This window comes from Callospermophilus lateralis, chromosome 11 (genome assembly GCF_048772815.1).
Source record: "Callospermophilus lateralis isolate mCalLat2 chromosome 11, mCalLat2.hap1, whole genome shotgun sequence".
Taxonomy (NCBI): domain Eukaryota; kingdom Metazoa; phylum Chordata; class Mammalia; order Rodentia; family Sciuridae; genus Callospermophilus; species Callospermophilus lateralis.
Genome location: NC_135315.1, coordinates 118,446,193 through 118,470,781, shown reverse-complemented (window position 1 = coordinate 118,470,781; position 24,589 = coordinate 118,446,193).

Genomic DNA, 24,589 nt, shown 5'->3' with positions numbered 1-24,589 from the left:
AAAGTACTTTTCAAAAATTTTATGTGTCTTCCAAGTTAATAAGTCTCAAGACCAGTTGGGGAGTCTTTCCATGGCATATGGTGCTGCTAGAGTACATCATATTACAACTATTAACATATATTCACCACTGGCTCTCATGACATCAGTGTCTCATGAAACCACTATCTCAATATTTTTCATGTACATTTCTAGACATTCTTTCTCAATTACTATTCTGGGCTCTTCTTCCACATGTCATTTTAGTTGGTGTCCACAAAATGTTCTCTTTTTGACTTAAATTTCTTCTTATCTGCCAAATTTTCCATAAGTGATTTATGAATATTTATATATTATAAATATATTATCTATATCCCATAACCTATTTCTTGAGTTTAAGAGCAGCATATGTATATGTGCATATGTGTGCAATTTGTGTACGTGTATATACACAAACACACAAACACACATATATATCATATAGCTATAATTGAATTTCTTAAAAAACAGCTCATCTTCAGAATGTCCCAAACTGAATCCATCACCCCTTTTCACTCTCACTGTCTTTTCTCTCTTTAATAATTTCCGTTGTCTGTGTTAATAAGTTGCCAAGAAGTTCATGTAGTAGTCATTGGGCATCAGGCTGCTTGTTTCCTCATCCTTTGCCCTGTAATACATAAGTCTATTAGTCACATAAACTCGATTCCTCCCTAAGCCTATGACCATTTCCTTACCTCAGATCCTCCCACTCATGCCCCAATTAGCTCTGCAGGCATCTTTTAGATACTGTTCCTCTTGCCCACACTCTTCTTAAAAATCTTCTGTTGACATTTAATTGTTGAGTCTTTAACTACTAAATCATCTTCCTGAAAAGAAATGGAAAATATGGAATTGGAATCCAGTTGAAACATTGGGGCTGAAAGAAACAACCCTTATTGACAAGCACCCATAACAAGGAGTCACTTTCATTATATGATCTCATTTTAATCCTCAAGACATCCCAATGGACAAGATATTACGATTTTCACGTTTTGTATAAAAGGAAACTGAGGTGTAAAAATGTTCATTTTCACAGCTATGAACACCATTTAATAAGTGAAAGGACTCAGGATTCTTGGAACTACATAGAATCATTGAAACCACCACAGGTAATACTTTTGTTTTCATGGTTAGATATAAGACAGCAAAAACTATTGTATTACACTGTGCTTTGAAATACAGCTGTGTTCAAGAAGGAGCAGAGAAAGGAATAGAGATGTAGAGGGACTAGAATAAAAACCACAAATAAATCATACAGGAAAAAATTTCTTTAGATAAGGATGTGGTCCATAATATTAAGGATTCTAAAATGGTGAATACACAAAGGCTATTTTTAAAGATTTTTCAATATCTCTTAAATAAAAATTGGTGGCATTTGAAATCATGGTATTTGTAGGCTTGTTAGTGTGGGAATAATTCTATAAACTCTGGGTAACAGCATTTTAATATTTTTGTCATAGTTGATTATCTGCCAAAACCAAATAAAACAATAAGATTACCAATATTTTCAACATGGCTCTTTAACAATAAAGTTTTTTATTTGCTACTAAAATAGAAAAAGTAAATAAAGAAAATAGAGAAGCTGTCTCATATTATTTTAATAGCTATTTCAATATGAATGGAATAAAATATAATAAAGAACACATGTTTGCTTGGTGCTAATGACAAAATGTTTTGCAGTTTTATAGATAAAGCAAAATGCATAATATGAACCAGATGCCAAAATAGTTTAGGATTAGTATCTGAAGACAAATATTTTAGAAAATATGTGGCAAGGTAGCCACACATTTGCTACTGGGAGTCTTTAATGAAAGTGTCTTATTTTAGACTTGGTTTCTCAAAATTAAATTGTGATCTGTCCTCAATATTCTATATTTTAAAAAATCCCATAGGAGAAGAAGCAGTTAAGCAAACTGGTTAACAACTCCAGTCCTGTAGGGTATTTTTAGCTTTATCATATCTTGACTGTTAACTTCTTGGAGCCTGAAATTTCTCATTTGATGAGAATGACAATAGTTAAAGCAACCTCACATGGTCATTGGGTTTAGACCAAGGTATTCCCTGCAAAGTACCTTCTCTAAAACTTGGTAAGTGCCCACTAAAAAGTAGCTAGTACTATTTTCATTTTTAATACTAATACTTCCAATTTTAGACTAATAATACACTTTTCAAAATTATTTTGCATTCAAATAGTTTTTTTAGTTTTACTTAGTGTATACTAAATGTACATATTCATGGGATTCAGAGTGATATTTTTACACATGTACACAATGTGCATGACCAATTATATCTAGCCTGCCTTTATTTGCCCACCCTTCCCATCCACAGTCCCTTCCCACTTTCTATTAGTCACTATTCTGTATTCAGCTTCCATACATAAGAGAAAATATGTAGTATGTGTCTTTCTATATCTGACTTATTCCACTTATTATAATATCCTCCAGTTCCATTCATTTTATTGTCAATGACCAGGATTTCATCCTTCTTTGTGGATAAATAATAGTACATTGTGTATATATGCCATATTTTCTTTATCCCTTTATATGTTGAGGGCTACCTAGGCTGTTTCTATATTTTAGCTATTGTGAATGTGTCATAGTAAACAAGGAAATGCAGGGATCTTTTAATGATATGGATATGTGCCCCAAAATGGGATAACTGGATCATATGATAGATCTAATTTTAATTTTTTAAAGAACATTCAACTGTTTTTCCTAAAGTCTGAATAAACTTACATTCCAAAGGCAGTCTTTTTCCCCTATATACTTCCTAGCTTTTGTTATTTTTATTCATTTATGTATTTTCTTGAAAATATCAAGTTGCAAACTGGAGTGATGCAGTATCTTGATATAGCTTTTTATTTTGAATTTTCCTAATGGCTATTGATATTGAGCATTTTTTATATATCTTTTGGCCACTTGTATTATTTCTTTCAAAAAGTATTTAGATAATTGGCCCAATTTTTATTGGATTTCTTTTGCCATTGGTTGTTGTTAGAGTTCCTTACATATTCTGGATACAAACCTCTGTCAGATAAATAGTTGGCAAATATTTTCTGTCATTCTGTATGTGGTCACTTCGCTCCATTAATTATCTCCTTTGCTGGGTATAAGTTTTAAGTTTGATTTAATCTCTTTGTCAACTTCTGCTTTTGTGACTTGTATTTTGGGGATTTTATCAAAATAATCCATTACTTGTGCCAATGTCTTATAGTGTTGTCTTCTGATAGTTTCAGAATTTCAGGTTTTGCATTTAGGGCTTTGATGCATTTTTGAGGTGATATTTGTATGGTATAAGAAATTGCATGTGGCTCTCCAGTTTTCTAGCACCATTTATTGAAGAGGCTAATCTTTTTACAATGTATGTTTTTTGCGGCCCTTGTTGAGAAGCAGTTGACTATAGATACCTGTGTTTTTTCCGGGATACCTGTTCTGTTTCACTGGTCTATGAGTCTATCTCTAAGATACTACCATGCTGTTTTAATTACTGTGGCTTTTTTATATGTCTTAGAATCTGGTGATGTGATGCTTTATTTTTTGTGTTAAAGATTGCTTTGACTATTTTGATTCCTTTTGTTTTTCCATATAAATTTAGAATTGTTACTGCTTGTTCTGTGAAGAATGTCATTAGTATTTTGTTGGGGATTTCATTAAATCTATAGATTCCTTGGGTAACATGGAAATTTTACAAATATTAAAAACAATGAACATGAGAAAATTTGTGGATATTTTTGTATGTATATTTTTTTTCAATTTCTTTCATAACTGTTTTGTAATTTTTTTTGTAAAGTTATTTTGCTTCCTTGGCTAGAATTATTCCTTGGCATGTTATTTTGTAGCTATTTACAATGGAATTATTTTCATGATGGTTTATTCAGCATGTTAGCTATTAGTAAAAATGCTTATTGTTACATGTTGATTTTATATTCTGCAACTTTGCTGAGTTCTTTTATCAGGTCCAAAATTTTTCTGATATAGTCTTTAGGTTTTTTTTTATATATAGAGAGAGAATCATAATCTGCCATTGAGTCATTTATTTCCTCCCTTCTTGCTTACTTTTTATTTTTCATAATTTTCATGGCTAAAATGTCTACTATTTACAAAATAATATCAGTGAAAGTGGTTTGTAGTGAGCTGTCCCACAAAAGCTCACTTGTGAGACAATGCAAGAAGATTTGGAGGAGAAATGACTGGATTATGACTTTGACCCAATCAGAGAATTAATTCCTGATGGGATTAACTGAGTGGTAACTGAATGTAAGTTGGCTGTGGCTGGAGAAAGTGGCTCATTGGCCGATGGCTATGGGGTTATATACTTTGTATCTGGAGAGTAGAGTTTCTCTCTCTCTCTGCTTCCCGCTGGTCATGTGAACGGCTTCCCTCTGCTGCCCTCTCTGGCCATGATATTCAGCTTCACTTTAAGCTCCAAAGAATGGAGCCAGCCTTCTATAGACTATGACCTCTGAAAGCATGAGTCCTATAATAAACTTTGCCTCCTCTATAGTTGTAGTGGTCTGGTCTTTTAGTCACAGAAGTGAAAAACCAGACTTTTACATGGACACACTTATATTGTCCCTGATCTTAGAGGCAGTGTTTTCAACTTTTCTCTATTCAGCATGACGCTGGCTGTGGGTTTGCCATGTGCAACTTTTAATATATTGAGGTTAAGATCCTTCTACACCAAATGTATACAGCTTTATTCATTAAAGGATGCTGAATTTTATCTAATGCTTTTTCTGTGTTTATTGACATATTTATATGATTTTCCTTATGCTGATTTGATATATTACATTTACTGATTTGTATATACTGACCCATTGTTACATCCAGGTATGAAACCTACTTGATCATGCTGGGTCATATTTCTTGATGTGCTGTTGAATTCAATATGCTTATATTTTGGTGAGAATTTTTTCATTTATGCTCATTATGGATATTGATCTACAGTTTTCTTTTTCTTTCCTTTTTTTCCTCTCTTGTGTCCTTGACTTGTTTGGTTTGCAGGGTAATACTGGCCTTATAGATGAGTTTGAAAGGGTTATCACTCATTCAGTTCTTTGAATCAGTGCAAGAACAATTGATCTTAGTTCCTCTTTACAGGGATGGTAAAATTCAGCAGTAAATCCATCTGTCCTGGCTTTTCCTTGTTGGAAGACATTTTATGTCCTTATGTTTCAATTTTGATAAGAAATCTATCCATTTCTTCAAGTTTTCCAATTACTTAGTGTACCAATTCTATAATAAGCCATGATTATCCTTTGGGTTTCTATGCCATGGGTTGTAAATTCTCTTTTGTCATCTCTAATTTTATGCATTTGAATCTCCTCTTTTTTTTCTTGATTAGTCTAGCTAAAGCCTGGTCCATTTTGTTTACTTTTCAAAATACAACTCTCCTTTTCACTGATTTTTTGTATTAGTGTGTGTGTGTGTGTGTGTGTTATATGGTGTGTTTGTGTGTGTGTGTGTGTGTGCACGCACTCTGATATTTGTATTTCTTTCCTTCTACTAATTCTAGGCTTTGTTCTAATTTTCTATGTCTTTGAGACATCTTGCTAGATTATTTGAAATCTTTCTGTTCTCTTGAAGTAGGGGCTTTCTGCCATAAACTTTCCTCTTAGTTTGCTGAATGTATTCTTTTGAAATCATCATGTTTGTTACCTGGTTTGTTCATAGTTGTTGTAATCCTACATGGAGACATGACGATAAGTTATCTCTACCACTTTTAAGGCGTGGTCTTCTTAGTAAGTTGCTGAAGATAAATTCAGGGCTCTCAGTTTGCTATTTAATGCTGGTTTCACTTCCCACTGGGCACCAAGGTGTTTTTCCTAGATATAATTGATGAATTTGGGCACAGTACACACTACAGCCAAGATGAAGAGACCCACTGTCTCCACGAGTGATGCAGGGGTGCAGATACTCCAGAAGCTCAGGCAGGTGTAATACTGAGAGCAGCGGAAGTGGGTGCTAACTGTGTGACCAATCCTATGATGGTAATGGTGACCCCAGCCATGTGTTGGAGGTGTGTTTCCTCAACACTTTTGGCCCTGGAAAGTTTGCATCCTTAGCAACAATAAGGGGCCTACAGTGCCTTTCCTTAGACCAGGCAGTGGTATGTGTCCAGACACTGTATAGAGAGAGGTGGTCATGGAAGCCATAGAACCCACATTGTTGTGCTTTACTGCATGTGCTCAGATGTGTTACAAGGCTAGGGAGTAGTAGGATAGGGTGCTGGTGGGAAACACATGGGTGGGATTTCACTGGAAACTGCAGTATTTCTCTCAGCTCCTTTGCTTAGAACATAAATCTGGGGTACATCAGTGACTAAGCTTCAGGCATTCAGGCTTTGGTTGAAGCTATAGAGTTCCTCACAGACTGTCTCAGCAAGAATCTAGGGAGTGAGAAGCAGGAACCATGATATTGCCTCTGAGCCCCATTATACCACCCCAGGCATGGTGGGTAAGAGAGAGGTGGTAGGAACCATGTGGGTACCAATATTCAGTTCTGGCTCTAGAGCTTGGTTTCAGAGAGCAAGCATACCAATCTCCTGTCTCTCATGGGTTGTACCCTCCATTCTATCCATGTTTCAACAATGAGTTCCTCCAATGCAGGGCACCCAGCTGGATTGAGTATAGGGGTCAGTCATTCTTCTGGATCAAGTGGGGTCTTAGAGGCAGTAAACCCCTGTTCCAGTGCAGTGGAATGTCAGTGGTATCCCAGAGGTGGGAATACAGAGGGATTTCTGACTCTTAGACAACATGAATTTAAACAGTAGCTCACTTTTCATGATGGCACCAAGCTAAGGCAGACTAGGAGTTTGCCATGAGGTGATTGATGTAAGTCCTTCACAACAGCAAAAATACTATGCAGATTTCAGGTTGCTCACCTATCTGGGTTGCAAGTTTGTGACTGAAAATTTCCAATAGCTAAGATTTTCCAATAGTTAGGACTGTCACAATAGAATGTTTTGGGTCTCTCTGTTCAACCTTACCCCAGCAAGAGGTAGTTTGGTGTCCCATAATTATGGAGCTTGGGTAGCAGTTGCAGAAGTGTTTGTTATTTTAGGTCTCTGAGTCTTAATAAATTCTAGCCTCTCCCTTGCTGATTTCCATCATTCTCCCATGGTCATTCACCGTAAAATTCAGCTATATGGGCTGGGGATGTGACTTAAGCGGTAGCGTGCTTGCCTAGCATGCATGAGGCAGGGGTTTGATCCTCAGCACCACATACAAACAAAGATTTTGTGTCCGCCAAAAACTAAAAAGTTGCCACAGCCCGGCTGCAGCAAAATAACCGGGGGGGGGGGGGGGTGACGAGCAACTTGTGTACGTTGATAGAGCAGGAATGGGAGCCGTTTATTGTAGAATAAGAGCGGTATTTATATATTCCACACAGATTATCTAATTAACATAAACTAGATACAGCAGTCAACCAATAAGGAATCTCCACACTTAATGGCTAACTGGTGTTACTTCACAAACCACTCCCTCTGGCATTTTGCCAGGTGCCATCCAGACTTGTTTACAGACTCTAACATTTCTCTGGCAAAATGCCAGGCACCATCCTGACTTGTTTACAGACTCTAAAAAAAAATAAATATTAAAATTCTCTCTCTTTCTCTCTCTCCCTCTCTTTAAAAAATTTAGCTATATACTTGTTACTTTGGTTGTTTGTAGAGTAGGTAAGTGTCATCCTCATACTCTTTCAAAATTATCTACTTTTAATATGAGCGTTATTTCAGTCTCTCTCAGTATCAGTGTAACTGTTTGTATCTAACAAGTGTGTAAATTGTCTCTTTTAAGTTCCATGGCACTGAATCACTTTGAGTTTTCTTTGGATGAATGGAACTTACTTTAACAATATTTGAGATTTGAGGACGTACAGAAAACTAAGTGGCCTTGGAAGCCACCCTGGATCTAAAATGTCATTTCTTACAGTTCCACCAACAACTTTAGCTCCATTGGTCACACGCCTACAACTTTAGCTCCATTGGTCTGACTGTACTGATTCAGTGGCATCTCTGCCCATCATTTCTGCAGAAACCATATTGTGTGCACTCTATGGAAATACTTCTGCCAATTCAATATGCTATTGTTGTGCCAAACCTGCTACACCTATACTGACTGGCTGACAGTAGATAAATTAATTTTAATTCAGTCTCACCTAGTAAAGGACAAACACATTGATGGCTTGGCTAACACTCTCTGCCACAGTGTGTCCCTAGCATGTGGCTTTCTCCTCTTGGTCACCTATCTCTAGGCAATAATACCTCATAAATCAACTATGTAGTCAACAAAAGAAAATAGAATATGGCAAGATCACTATAGAGTTTGAGGCTTCTCAAAGGGATTAATATAACTGGTAGGTGTGTTGCTTAGCATTCTGAAACTTAGAGGAAATATGTTGGGCATAATAAGGTTCTGTTTTTAACTTTTTGGCTTCTCTATGAAATTGTTCTGTTGTTTCAAAATGCACTATTTATATTTATAATGGGTTTCTCAAAGAATGTCATAACAGTCTGGTTTCTCTAGGGTACACTTGTTTGGGGACTGCTTTCCATGCTCTACCACAGGATGTCAGTTGTCAACTCAGGCAGCTGTTATTAGATGACCCTGTTCTTTCACCTAGCAAGGCCAGATGGGGCCATCAGATTCCATTACCCAAAGAGGATCACCTAGTTTAAGCTAGATACAGTTCAGTACCAAGAATTTCAAATTAGGAAGGAAAAAGAAATCTGCTCCAAGGTGCAACATGTCACTCTGGGTTCCTAAGTGGCTATGTTATATTGTTGTTTTGATGCACAATCAGGAAAATTAGTTTTTAAGTTGAACTTTGAGAGGAGGTAAATTGAAACAGATGCAAAGAGAGGTATAAAAGTTTCCAGTTAGTGTCTCCAAGTAGCTCCAGAGAACTAAATTGATATCTATAGTTCAGTCAAATAAAATTTTCTTGCATCATTATAATATATAACCCATAATGCTTAAGCTAGTGCCTCTAGTATCTGTAGCTATAATTTGAAAATTAGAGTTCTCACAACAGTACAATTTTTTTTTTCTCACAGGCACAATCATGAGGCACTAAGATGGCATAAATTATATATTAACATTCCAAAAAAAAAATGTTGCAATCTGCAGTTGTAAAAGAGGAAAACTTACTTTACTGATAAATTCTGGGAATAATATGGTTGGTATAACTTGTTACTGACAAGTATTTTTGTTTCATCATTTTATTGAAATGTTTTGTTTTAACATACATTCTTGGTGAAACATATAAATAAATAAATATTTAACTCTCAAGGACTTTGATAAAAAAGTATCAAATGTTATTATGTAAGATGGATGAATGGATAAAAAAATGTGGCATTTATACAATCATTGGAATTACTCAGCACTGAAAAATGACAAGATCATGGCACTTGCAGGGAAATGGATGGCATTAGAGCAGATTATGCTAAGTGAAGTTAGCCAATCCCAAAAAATCAAATGCTGAATGTCTTCTCTGATATAAGGGGGGGGGGTGACTCAAAATGGGGTAGGGAGGAAGAGCATGGGAAGAAGTTACCTGTAGATAGGGAAGAGAGGTGGGAGGGAAAGAGAGGGAGAATAAGAATTGCATGGATGGTGGAAGGGGATCCTCATTGATATACAAAATATTTATATGAAGATGTGAGGGAAAAAAGAATAGTGTTAGGTAGAGAGAAGTTATGGGAGGGGAGAGGAGGGGATAGGAGATAGGAAGGATAGTAGAATGAAATAGACATAATTATTACTGTGTGTATATATGTGACTGCATGACCAATATGATTCTGCAACCGGATACTCAGAAAAATGAGAAATTATATCCCATCTGATTCAAATGTATGATATGTCAAGGTCATTGTACTTCATGTGTAACTAATTAAAACAAATAAAAAATATATGGATAAAAGAATATATTAAAAAAAATTTCCACTCCTAAAAAAGAATATATGTTTAAACAATATAAGTCAAAATAAGTTTGTGCTAAATAATGGATATATGCATGAGTTTCTTTAGTTGAATATGAATTACTAAACCCAAATGCAGTATGAATGTATTTTCTTGCAATTTGCATTGTTTACTATATGCAATAATTTTTAAATTTCCTATAACTAATGTGGCATACATATATTTGCATTTTGGGAAACAAATGCATAGCAGGCCAGGTGGATAATACTTGTGTCTAATGACTACAATCTAGCCTCAATCATCCCCCAAATCATAATCTTGGTGCCACTTTTATCTCCCACTAATAGCTGGTTTTGAACAGTAGGAATTTAATTAGGAATGATCTATTATTGCTCTTTGGCTTTGGATGAGCCTTGAAAACCATGGAGGAGAACAAGAAACATTTGGAACAGAACTTCCCCATTAAACTAACCTAGCTAAATTCTGTCTAGATCAGAGCCCACAGGCCTGGGTCTCCCCATTCCTTATGCATTTGTATACTTCCAAGGACAATGATGGTATTCACTGGGGCAGCTTACCTTGCACACCTCTGCTCAGCATGCCATTTATCCTCGTTTTGGAAAGCTAACCTCAAGCATGTTTTGCATGAATGCTTAAAAGAAGTAGAAATGCATGTCAGCCTTTAAAGCCATTGCTTGGAAATGATAAACTCTGCATCATTCTATTAATCAAACCTTCTCAAATAAGTCTTAAAGGGAGAGATATTCTGCCTATAAGAAAAAAAAAACTGCAACCATTTGACAGAGGGCAAGGAAAAAAATAAAGATTTAGAATTATTAATAAAAATATACCCTCAGCCTTTTCCATACCCACCTATATCAAATAGCACTACAGAATTAGAATGTTGGAAGCCCTTCTCATGGTCTCCTTTAGTTATTCTTTTCACCTTCTTCTCAGTAACAAACCACCATCTTCAGTTCTACTGGCATAGATTTGTTTTCTAACCATTATAAGATTGAGTTGTGGAGGGCTGGGGGTTTGGCTCAGTGGAATAGAACTTGCCTAGCATGTGTGAGGCACTGGGTTTGATCCTTGGCACCACATAAAAATAAAATAAATACATTGTATCCATCTACAACTAAAACAAAAGATATTTTTATAAAATGGAGTGGTAGAGTATATGTTTTTCTGGAGAGGGCTATTGTTTTACCAGAATTCTAGAGAGATTTATGCATATTTTAGGTTGCACTACCGAGTTCCTTTCTGTTGGCTATTTAGTATCATATTTTTAGGGAAAAAGCCACTATTTGTTTGTTAACTATGTAATATTGATGAATAATTGGTTATTTTATATTTGGGACAGTTACAAATAGTGCGGTTATTAAAACATGGTTTAATCAACCATAAGTGTCTCTTTTGTGTATGTATTAGTAGTGTATTTGCCACACTTTCAATTGCATCACATCTTCTCTAACAGTTTAAACAGTATTTTACATTTTAGTTATTATAGTGGGTATTCATTAAATTTCTTAAGCTGTATTTAATTTTTATGGTAAACAAATGATATAATTTTAAACTAAATTTCACTTGTTCAATGCTGGTACAAAGAAGGATAATTTATTTTTATGTACTGATAGTGAAGCTACTGATCTTTTAAATGCACTCATTAGGTTTACGTTCATATTCAGACTTAGTCATATATTTTACGTAGACAATTGTGTTATCTATCAATAATGACAGTTTACTACTATTTCTTCATTTTTACCAGTGTTATTTTTTTAATGCACTAACTAGTACCTCTAAGATAATGTTGACTACATTTAATACAGTGTTTCAAAGAAATGATACTTGAAGATATTTTTGCTCATTCGCAAACTGATGGGAAAAATATTTCATTATTTTACCAATATCTGTGATAAATGATGGTTTGGGATAGCTACCCTTTATTGATTAATTCCATTTCCTCCTGTTAGCTTATAAGTCCTGTTACCTTATAATGTCTATTTAGTGTTACCTTAGTGATTACAACATTGTTTGGGCTTACTAAAGCCCAATATAAAATAATAACATTACTACTTCTGTAAAATTATACACACTTTGTATTACTTTAACTTCATTTATTCTCTCCCAACTTTTGTGCTATGCCCATCATGCGATATGTACATTGCCATAATATTTTAATCATTGCTTCATATGATTAATATAAATTTATATTCATCTGTCTGTTTTAATTAGAATTACTTGCACCCTCTTGGCTGCTGTTTTTAAATGAGTCAAAACTTCAGGGAGAAAAATACAGCAAATGTCTAGAAAGAGTGTCTTCTGGAGGACATGGACTTTACTAATCTTGAGGATCATATTATAAACAATGACTTGCTGTCATGATAGCCTTCTGATGTGCGCCAACAGGCACAATTTTATGTATGTTTTTGCATCTTATCTAGCTGTTGTTATTCTTAATGAAAGATTTGTCTAAATCAAACTAAGCTCCCCTCTGCTAGAAGCACAAAAATATAATTTGTTTCTTACCTTTTAAGTTTCTAAAGAGTAAGAATTTCCATTTTCAGCAACACTGCAGACCAGAATCCATGAACTCTACCAAAATTGACAACATGATGGATTTAATGAGATGCCCTTCTAGCATGGAATTCTCTGATTACCAACACTTAGTAGAAGTGGATTCTCTCAAAGAGATTAGTGTAACATTGAACCAGATTTCAACAAAGTATTTTATTTTGTCTAATTTGATGATATTATAAGTTAATCTTCTTAGTATAAATCCTAGATGGTGATCATAAGGTTTACCAACTAAAATAATATAAATAAAATAACATATATTATTGTTGTTTTTGATGTTTTGTGAAACTTTGTTTATTTGGTTGTACTATAAAATAAATTGCTTATTTTTTTGTTGTTCTGTGTTATTATCAAACATTTGGAAAACACTCACCTGGCAAACACCTGTATATAACCCAGAGAAAAGTATAAGAATTATCAAATAGCATTGTGTATATTAGAAAAAATAATTAAAATATCTAAATGTAAAAAAAATGGTAAATAAGTTGTGGTATATCCTGGTAATGGAACAACACGCAGCAAAGAGAACCAGTGAATAATGTCCAAATGAAATATTGTAAATTTTTTTAAGATATATATATATATATATATATATATATATATATATATATATATATAGAGAGAGAGAGAGAGAGAGAGAGAATTTTTTAATATATATTTTTTAGCTTTCAGTGAACACAACATCTTTATTTTATTTCTATGTGGTGCTGAGGATAGAACCCAGTGCCCCGCGCATGCAAGGCGAGTGCGTTACCACTTGAGCCACATCCCCAGCCCCCTGGAACATCATGAATTTAAGAGCATATTTCCTTTTCTAAATGTCTTTATTAATGCATTTTAATTATACATAGTAGTGGAGTTCATTTTGACATAATCATATACACATGCAATATAATTTGCCTTATTCCAGTGCCCAGCACTTCCTCTTTTCCTCCCCTCCTCTTCTGTCCTGTTTCCCTTCCTTTATGCTACTGTTCTTCCTTATATTTATTTATTTACTTTAAATTGGTGCTTAATAGATACACATGAAGTTTAAAGTCATTGTGATACATTCATACATGTGCATACCATAATTTCATTTTGTGGTTATTCCCTTTACCCATCCTGCCTTCGTCCCCCTATATCATCCTCTACATCATTCATCTTGCTCCTGTTTTCATGTCCCTCTTCCTTATTTTGCTCTAGCTTTCACATGCAAGAGAAAACACTAATCCTTGACTTTCTGAGTTTCGCATATTTCCCTTAGCAAGATGTTCTTCAGTTCCATCCATTTACCAGACAATGGCATAATTTCCTCCTTCTTTATGGCTCAAGAAAAAAAAAACCTCCATTGTGTACAGATGATATGTATTCTTTATCCATTCATCTATTTATTGGTACCTGAGATGATACCATGACTTGGCTTCTGTGAATTGCATTGTTTAAATATTGATGGGCATCTATCACTATAGTATTATGACTTTAGTTGTTTTGGATAAACACCAAGCTGGGTCATATAAGTGTTTCCTTTCTTAGTATTTTGAAGAATTGCCACACTTCTTTCCAAAGTGTTTTTAATAATTGCAGTCCCACCAACTATATATGAGGGGTTCTTTTGCCCCATATCCTTGCCAGAATTTATTATTACTTGTATTATTGATGGTTGGCATTATAACTGGAGTGATAGGAAATTTTAATGTAGTTTTAATTGGCAACACCCTGATTTCTAGAGATGTGTAACATTTTTTCACCTTTGTATTGCCTATTTGCATTTCTTTTCTTCTCTCTCTCTCTCTCTCTCTCTCTCTCTTTCTCTCTCTCTCTCTTCTTTCTTTTTTTTGAGAAGTATTTATTCAGTTATTTTGCCATTTGTTGATTGAGTTATTTGTTTTAATTAATTAATTTAATTTTTGGTGCTAAGTATTTCAAGTTCTTTATGTCTACTGGATAATAATCCTGTGTCAGTGGAGCATTTGGAAAAGATATTCTCAAATTCTGTATGCTCTCTCCTCATGCTTTAGAATATATATTGTGACATTTCATTTAAATGCACTCAAACACATTCAAATCTAAACAAAATATTTAGTAAGAAAAAATATGCAGTAAAACAATTATATGTAAGACAATTATAAGCAAAATTTTACAAGACTCAAAAGACCTGAATTTTCTCAGTTCATTGACTACTAGTAAAAAAACCTCATGTCTCTTAACACCAGCTACAACTACCTAATATGAGGCTGAAATTCAAAAATGCCATTTTGCTGATACTCAAGATTCTTCTTTTCTTATGCTGGGAATTGAAACCAGGATTTCATTCATGAGAGGTATGTGCTCTACCACTGGGCTATACCTTCAGCCCCACTGATGCCCAAATTTTAGATTCATCCAATGCAGTTGAATTTCAATTCATAGTTTTGTTCCATAGGAAACAGTCTTTATATATTTCTTCATGTTTCTGACTTGTGTATAAGGGTATGTAAACTTCAATATATACATAATATTTATATAAATAATGGAACATAGTTGTTGCAATAAGCACTAGGCATAAAAGGGAAATAAAATTAAGAAATTTTGAAGATACAAATGAAAAAGAAAGCCACATTAAATAATAATATCCTGGTGACTTATTGATAATTTTAGAAAAAAGTCAGTAACTTTCCTAGTGCCATTTATTTTTCAAGAGAAGCAATAGCATTATTGGTGATATTTTACCCAAAATAATAAAATTAGTTACCATGATTATTCCTGATAAGGAGATTTATGTCAATTGAGTTTAAGTGTCTGTCATGATCTTTCAGTTATGACTCTGAACAACTGCACATTAACAAAATAAAATCAAGATTGTTCACGTCTGTTCATTCTGCATCCTGTGGATGGTCTGATGCTCTTTCATTTTGACAAATTCCTTAATTCCAGGCACTAAATTTTTCTCAAATAACAGCTTATGGTTACAGAATTGCTACCTAGTTAGACCAAAATCAGGAACCCAGCCAGTCAGAATAGATAGCATGTTAATTACTATATTACAGAGAAATAGATTTTTCTGTGGAAATTTTTACTTTAAGGTTCAGTCCTTTCCCATCTAATGAAAGAAATAGCACTGATTATGTTTCAAAGCACTTTGATGTTATATGGATTTATTAGACATCAAATAGCTTTTAAAGGAAATTAAGAAAATGATGAGTCAGCTTCAAAAGTTCAGTGTTTTGGTTCAACTGAGTACAATCACTCAGATTTAATAATTCATTATAAATGCCAACCTCCATATCTCAGCTTTCTTCTAACTATTCAAATTTTATATTCATTCAACAGCTGTATTCAAGGTAAACTTGCCAAATGTTAATCATTTTCTATGCTGCTGGGTCCCAGTTGCTAGGAATGATGCTTCATTGTTTTTCTCTTCAATGGCATCATTAAAACTCTAGTCAGTTAATCATCAAAGGAATTACACAAACAACTTTTTCAATGCACCAAACATAACAAACTTCCCTATAGCATTCCTGGGAGTCTTTACTATGTTAATACGCATGTGCAATAGTAATAAGAAAAGATGAAGAATTTACCAAATTTATTTTCACATTGAACTTTTTCTTTTTGGAAGAACCTTATGGAAGCAATGCATTTCAAGATATATTTTGAAAAATGTTGATAAAATTAATTATTTGGAGAGAAAGAGAATCTAATTTATTTTGGAATATTGCATTTTTAGAGTGATATGACTAATTCCAACTTTATCAGTTCATAATTAGATTATGAAAAAGACCATTTTGAAAACCATAGGGGTAGTTGTGCTCAGGAGGACTCTATTCTGGTAGTGAAACTATATGAAGAAAAGGAGTGTCTGGAAAATAGAAATTGTGAATACTGAGGAACATCTTAGAGTCACAGCAAGGACCAGAACCAAAAGAGCAGAGGGGAGGAGAGCCTAACATGGAGTCAAGATGGCAGCAAATTGCCTCCAGACGTGCTGAGAAAGCCTTGTCAAGGTGACAGAAAACAGGTTGGCCCCTCAAGAGACAGACAGGGTCTGAAACTTCCATGGAGATACAAGAATCAGAGACCAATCCTGGGCAAAGAACTTAACCAATGAGTCAGGCAAACCTTGTTCTGCCTTGGTACTGAGGTGGCAATATCACCTGATCAAAGAAATGCATATCTATTTTTGTTCTAAAATATAAATTACTTTCCTAAAGTGATTAACTGGGACGTGTAGGCAAATAGATGTGAGCTTAGCCACATCTTAAAGGATCTCAGAGAAGAATGTGACCACAGGTTAGTGCAAGAAAGGACATGGATAGGCAGACCTACAGTTCTTGGGATATGTACCATGCAGGTGAACTGTGACAGCAGATAAAACAAATGAGACAGAAGAGATTTAATAGTTGCTTCACTGTGCCACGTTTCCTCAACAGAAATGTTAATTTATTAATAAATAGATAATGAATACAATATTTGGTATAAATAAATTATTTTAGTTTGACATTAGCTAACAAATACTTTATGAATGAGAGATATCTATAATACTGATTATAAGCAAAAGTGAATTACCTATTCATTACAGCATTGCTGGCTTTAAAGAAAAATTATGAAGGTCTCTAGGACAAAGCAAAGCATAGGAACCAGGTGAGTTTAACCATTATTAAGACTGCCAGATCAACATTCACTCAAATGCAATAAGTGCACAATAGGCACAATACTGGGTTGTAGGAAGGAAATATTAAAATTTCTCCTCCTGTTTTTTATTTGTTTTATTTAAATAAAAAAGAGTGGAATTGGGCTGGACAGGGTGGCATGTGCTTATAATCTCAGTGAATTAGTAGGCTAAGACAAGAGGCTTACAAGTTTGAGGCCATACCCTCAGCAACTTAGCAAAACCCTGTCTCAAAATAATAAATAAAAAGGAGTGGGAATGTATCAGTGGTAAAGTACCACTGGGTTCAATCCTCAGTATCAAAAAAATAAAAATAAACATAAATTGCATTTCTCATTTTTCAAATATTTAATATTGTGTAGGTATTCAATGTTGAATAATGCTGTAAAGGTTAAATTTTATAATAGGAAACCACAAATTAGTTGACCAGTAGGAGCTGCAGATATACCAGTTGCTCTCATCCAAGATAGGGTAAGTGGCTGGAACTGCATTGGCTAGGATTTGGCGATAGAAGGGATCCCTAATCCAATGGAAATCCTGAAGCAATTAGTCAGGACACTCACTAACTGGTCTAATAAGGATTGTGGTAAAAATTATCACACAAGCCACTTAGCCTGTGTTTTCTTCTTTCCACTATATCCTGGCCATGCAATCTTTAGCAAGCTTCTATGACTCTATGACCTCATTATGAAACAAACATAAGTTAGCTAACTTTGACGGCTGCTTTAAAGACAATGAGATCGGCAATCAAAATTGATTCCAGTTTTCTTTGAGAGTCTTTACAAAATTCTCATCTTATTTAAAAGGGTATTACCAAATTCTAATTTTTACTCACTGGCATATTTCTTTAATTCATATTTTTAGAAGAGAACAGTTTATCATTCTTGGAAACATATTTTGTTAGTGCAAAAGTATCTGATATGCAACAAATAAATAATCATTTGCACACAAAGAAATCAGAAGTCATTTAATGCTCATGATCATAAAAGCCTGAATGGGCCTGCTGTGCATATACAAATTCTGCTGTTCAGTTTTTCAGTGGTTTCAAATACAGCTTCTAAACAGAACCATACAACTTCCCTTATTTCTGTTTATTGCTTTTTCAATGTTGAATCTATGAAAAGTAGGGCATCAGTAACCATACATGCAGTTAAACACAATGTTGAATATGACTTTCTGTACCTTGCAACTGGCATTGTGTTTTGTTGGAGCAGGTGCCTCAAATATATTTATTTAAATTAAAAAATTATGAAGTCACTCAAAATAACTTCTGATCCACAAGGATTCCACCCAATTTTTATGCACCACCATTCTTATCTTTCCAAGGCTGTACCATTTTATCAAAACTCAATCTTTTTCCTGTTACCATGATGGTTTCCTTCAAATATTTTTCATGATTTTCTATATTTGTTTGTGTATTGGTACTTAATAATAGCATATATGTCTTCTTTCCCAGTCTTAGGGAGTTTTTAAAAGAGGTATTCTTTTTTTTTATTAGTTGCTCATGACAATACAATGATCTTGACATATCATACATTTGAATCAAATGGGGCATAATTTCTCATTTTTCCAAGTGTAAAAGAGCTATTCTTGAAGAGATATAACACACAAGTGACCAAAAATTTGAACTGATGGGGAGGTAAAAGCTACATATCAGAAATTAAGTAGATATGCTATGCATTATATAAAAGTTAACATTTCTGAAGTTAACATTTCTAAAGTTAGGTGGCTATTTCTGTGCCAATCACTAATTATGGTGTCTTTTTGTTAACTTCATGCTTAGATTTCATAATGGAGAAATAAGTTGGTTGTCCTTATAATTTTTATTTCTTTAGATTTAGTCAACTATCATATAGGTACTAGAATTTTATAGACACTAGATACTAGAGATGTGAGAGTTTTTAAAAGCAGAAATTATACCTGGAGGTGATCTCTTTTGTAATGTCTGCATCTTTAAAATAACAACAAGAAAAAGCTGAGTCCCAGAATATTGATGTGATTTATCTGCCGTCCAGTCCATATATCTGGATTTCAAATTATGATCTCAGTATAGTACATTATTCCTGGCTGAACTTTTCTTTGCCCTCTAAGTATTTCTACACAAATATCCTACTCCATTTTGTTTTGTTTATTAAAAGATCTATCTTTGAATTAGATAGTAGAGAATACCTTTGACAGCATAAAATTATGATAAAACTTTAAGGATGATTTATAGTCTATGTATGGCAGGGGCATTCTTTGATTCATTTAGTGTCATCCAGAATATATCAACACTATGAAAGCAGGGAATAAAGTGCACAAAATAAGGTGCACTGCTTGATCTCTTTCAGAACTTCTTTATTGGCCATCTTTCACATAGCTTACTGTTTACTCTCTATGAAAATACTTGAATTGTGAATTGAAAATCAGAATAATCCTTCACATTGACAAATAATTCCTAGAGGCCTAGTGATCACTTGATCCTTAAAAACCTTTCCTTCAACTGCCCTGTAAATAAATAGTCCATAGGGAAAGGGAAGTCACTGGCTTTTTAAAGAGTTGTGAATTTTGTGGCTAGAATATTCCCTTTTACAATTTTGAAATGAACTAAATTACATAAGGCTTATTTAATTTGAAAAGTTGAATTCAATTGCTTTTCTTCACGATTCTACAAAATCAGTATTGAAATGAGGCTCTGTGGGGTTACATGCAATTTTGATAAAGGTCAACATAAAATGTGCAGTCTAACAACTCTATTAATTCTACTAATTTGATTGAAATACTATGTAGACTGCCTTAAATTAACAAATGTCCTGTGAAATATACCAAAAGGCCATTTCCTAGGTTACACTGTAACATTTGCTTCCTGATGGTCATTTGTATTGTTACTCTCTGTGAATTTTTGCTAGATTTATTTATGGACAGTGATTTTCCATTTTCCATAGTCATCACCAATGAGACAGTAAATGCATACAAAGTGTATGCACTGTGAAAAACGTTAAAATAAGTTTTTAATCAATCCAGGTTCATTCTTAGAATGTCCTTGTTTAGCTTCATGCACCGCACCAAAATACATTAGTGTATTTCTTCATGATTTATGAGATAATCACAAGTGATGCCCCTCTTTCTGATAGAATTGCATTAAACATCTTAATTTCATAATTAATTTTGATCAGTTTGTTTACTCTAAGCATGAATAAAGGAAGAATTTACTGAATCTGTTAAGTCAGTGGTAGTGAATATAAAACACTTAACCATTCTAGTAAGATCAAAGTTTCAGTAGAGAATATTGGTAAATGGTAATAGTAAATTGGAAATACTCATTTTAAATTATTAATATCTATTATTACTACTTCCAGGTAAAGAAGTTGAAAAATCTGATACTACCAGATAAATACATTTCAAATATTTTGTTTACCAATGCCATGTCTTTTTTTTGTGTGTGTGTATGTGTGTGTGTATGTGTGTGTGTGTGTAATACTGGTGATTTAACCCAGGGGTACTCTATCACTATGCTACCTCCCTAGCTCCTTCTTATTTTTACTTTGAGACAGGGTTTTACTAGGTCACCAAGTGTGGCCCCCAACCTGTGATTCTCCTTCCTTCGCCTCCTAAGTAACTGGGATTGCAGGAGTGTGCCACCATGTGTGGCATACTAATGTCAATTTAGGTAATATATCTACATTATTGGCTATTTGCAGCCATTTTATTGTTTTATTGGAAATTCCATTTTGAATTGAAGAGTACACCCCCCTCACCCCCCCCCCCACATTTGCATTCTTAATTGGTGGTATCAAATGTTTTCATCTTAAAGTTACCCAAACCACCAGAAGAGAAAGAAAGGACTTCCCAGTACTGGATACATATACCATGAGCTTATTTAATCCATATAGCAATCTGACACAATTCCAAGCTTCTTTATAAAGAAAGTAACCAGAGAAGCCAATAGTTTGATCCTAAAAAATCTTTGTAAGTGAAATGTCATTTTATTTTTATAACAAGGTTTTAAATCTAATCCAATAATGTGTTGGGGATGACCAGCCATGAGTCAGGAATGAATGACTTAGTATTTTTCCAATTTAAATGTTGATAAGATTTTTGAGAGGCAAAAACTGCAATTTTAAGTTTTAGGAAGCTTTTGGTAAACACATTGTATGGCTTTTGGCTAAAAGTTTTGGTTGAATTTTAATGTTTTGGAGGACATCATAAACATCACAGTGATAGAACAACATTCTTTCAGAGTTCTGAAAAATGCCTCATCTAGGACTGCTGTGGATGTGACACATATTTTAACAAGTTCAGATAGAAGTAGCATAACACATTTATGACTAACAGTAACTCAGGGAAGCTAATCAGTTCCATATGCCCACTTCTTTTTTTGGCACTAGGGATTTAACCCAGGGGCACTTTACCACTGAACTACACTCTCAGTCCTTTTTATTTTTTACATTTTGAACAGGGTTTTGTTAAATTGTTGATGCTGGCTTTGAACTTGTGATTCTCCAATCTCAGCCTCCCAAGCACCACTGTGCCTGGCTGGTCCAGTTTTAAAAAATAACACAGTAGCCTTTAACTTTATAGAAGAGACTGGAATAAATACTAGAGTTGTAACGAGTATACAATGTTAAAATGTTAAAATGATTTGTGAGTACGTGGGAGTTAAAAAAAAAAAAAAAGAACAGAACAGTAAAACCCCAAACCAAAACTAAAATAATGATTCCTTCAAATATGTCACAGTTAGGTGTAAGAGTATATGAAGGGTTCATTTACAAAAAATATATCTGCAGATCTATTTGATTAGGTTTTGTCAAGCACATTAAACTGAAATAACAAAGGATCACATGTATAGTTGTTATATGGAAGAAATTTCTTAAAATTCAATCAGTAAGAAATTAATAATGAAAGAAAGGAATTTAAATGACAGAAATGTCTTTTCTTCTGAAGAGTGTATTTAAAAATATAACTAAATTTATAACTCCAAAAACCTCAATTAGCAATAAAAATTGATCTCTATATCAGCAGTTCCCAAACAAAATCACCCTATGCATTGTTATCTATAAAAATATTAATCTTATTTTAAACAAAGACACTAACAAGCACTAATGCCAACAATGCAGTTGAGCAGATTATATTCTCCTGAGGGGAAAATACTAAAAATAGTCACAATACTGGAGCTTTTTCTTGCATGAACTCAGAAAAAATAAATAAATTAAAAAGAAAGATGTCAATTTAATTTGTCTTGAGGAGTCTGAATATGTTTGACACAACAAAAATTAGACATCTACTGGAAGAACTGGTCCTTGAATTGACAGAAAATCTGTCATCAGCAGGATGAATCGATTCCAGCAGGCAAGAGACTTTAAGGAGACAGTTGAAAAGCCGTCTGAAACATAGTGATGGATAGAGGGTTTGCAATGAAAAAATCACACCCTGATTCATGTAAAATATTTGTTTTATTTTTATCTTTCTCAAGAAAATTTGCCACTGGCAATTGCTTTATGTGGATACATCTAGTCTACCAGCCTGAGTTACTTTTGGAGTGTAAAATGTTTTGTCTTATTCCAGAAGGCATTAAGACTCACAAATAATATTAGCTATACCAAGTTAGCATAAAATATAACTTGAATATTTACAATTTAAAAATAAATGATAGCAACAAAGAAGTTTAACTTTACCATTGTCAAGTCTAACAAATGGAAGATTTTTTTTTCATGATTTCTTCATAGTAAAAACTCAAAAGGTTATGTATTATTACAATTTAGCAGTTGTATTAAAATGACTGCTTTTTGATACAATATTTCAGATTTCTTTTGTATATGTCATTTTAAATTTTGAGAATATTGAGCTGGGGGTGTAGCTCAGGGTTGGAATGTTTGCATAGTATGTGTGAGGCTCTGGGTTCTATCCCTAGAACAACAACAACAAAAAAAAATGGGAAAAATATATGACAGTTGGGGACTCAAACTTATGTACTCTGTAGTCCCAAATATGCATCTTGAATTATTCTCTGAAATAATCAGTCACTCACTAAGTCAACAAATCTTTAAGGAGTACCTACAACATGCCATATATTGCTTCAAGTATTTCGTTAGGTACTGGACAACAAGATGAGGGAAGTAAACAATACAGGCAATGTCCTAGTCCTCCTAAAGCAAATGAACTAGGGCAAAAACACAATTTTTAATACAGTGTCATGATGTTACTGTGTGAAAATTATGGAGAATGCATGAATTTAGCCGCCTTACTTATCCCTGGCTTCACTTTCCACAGTATTAGTTACACAGTCAACCTTGGTTTGAAAATATTAAATGGAAATTTCCAAAATTAAATGGAAATTCTGTGTACTGTGATGAAATACTATGCTGTTCAGTCCTGTCCTGCTCAGGATGTGAGTCATCTCCTTGTCCAGTGTTTCCAACCCCTACCTGCCCACAGATCCATTAGCAGCCATCTTGGTTATAGAGTGACTGTCACAATATTCAAATGATTGTGTTCAAGTGACCTTTATTTTACTCAATACTGACCTCAAAGCTTGGGAGTAATAATGTAAAGGTGGCACTGTGGCATAAGGACAAACTAACTCTGGTAATTAGTGGCAATGCTACAGCCCACATAGGAAAATAAAGACAATATATGTAGGGTTCAATATTACCCAAGGATTCAGAGATCCACGGGGGATCTTGGAATATAACCCCCAAGGATAAAGAGAGACCATGGTATATGAGAAGGGATCTAAATCAGATGTGGGTAGGATGCAGCTGGCAGCCAAACCATCACAGAGAAAGGTAGATCCAAAGTGCTCTCCCTATTCTTTTTCTCTAGGAAGAGGATTTATGAAAGAATGGGAAGAGACAGACAGTGTTTCCTTTGAGAAACTAAAGTGAATTTAAAAGACTATCATAAAGACTAAATGGGGCCAAGTCATGCAAAGACATTTAGACTACATTAAGGAATCTTTACTTTATTCTGAGGCTGAAAGAAAGTATTTGATAGATTTTTAAATAAGGGGATAAGAGTAATATTTTCATATTAGATCACACACACACACACACACACACACACACACACACACACACACAGTAGTTACAGCTCCAGAAATAGATTTTTTTTTAAAGGACTCACATCAGAAACAAGAAAGCTGATTAAGAGACTTTCGAAGAAAAACAAAGTGAAAGGTTGGTTGTACAGATTATGACATGACAGTGGGGATGACAAGAAGTGATTTAGAGTACTTGAATCCTCTGTATAGTAATTGAAATTGCCAGGATTTTCTAAAAATGTTAATCTGAGTTGATAGAGTTAGTGAAAGAGACATCAGCAGGAGGGTAACAGCGTGGCCTGCAAAGAACACTGGGAAACATCAGCTAGGAGGAAAACAAAGTCTGGTGTCATATAAGTCAAATGAAAGATAGATTTTAAGAAATACATTTAAAGAGCAGGAACAGAGTTGTTGCTGGCTTGTGTGT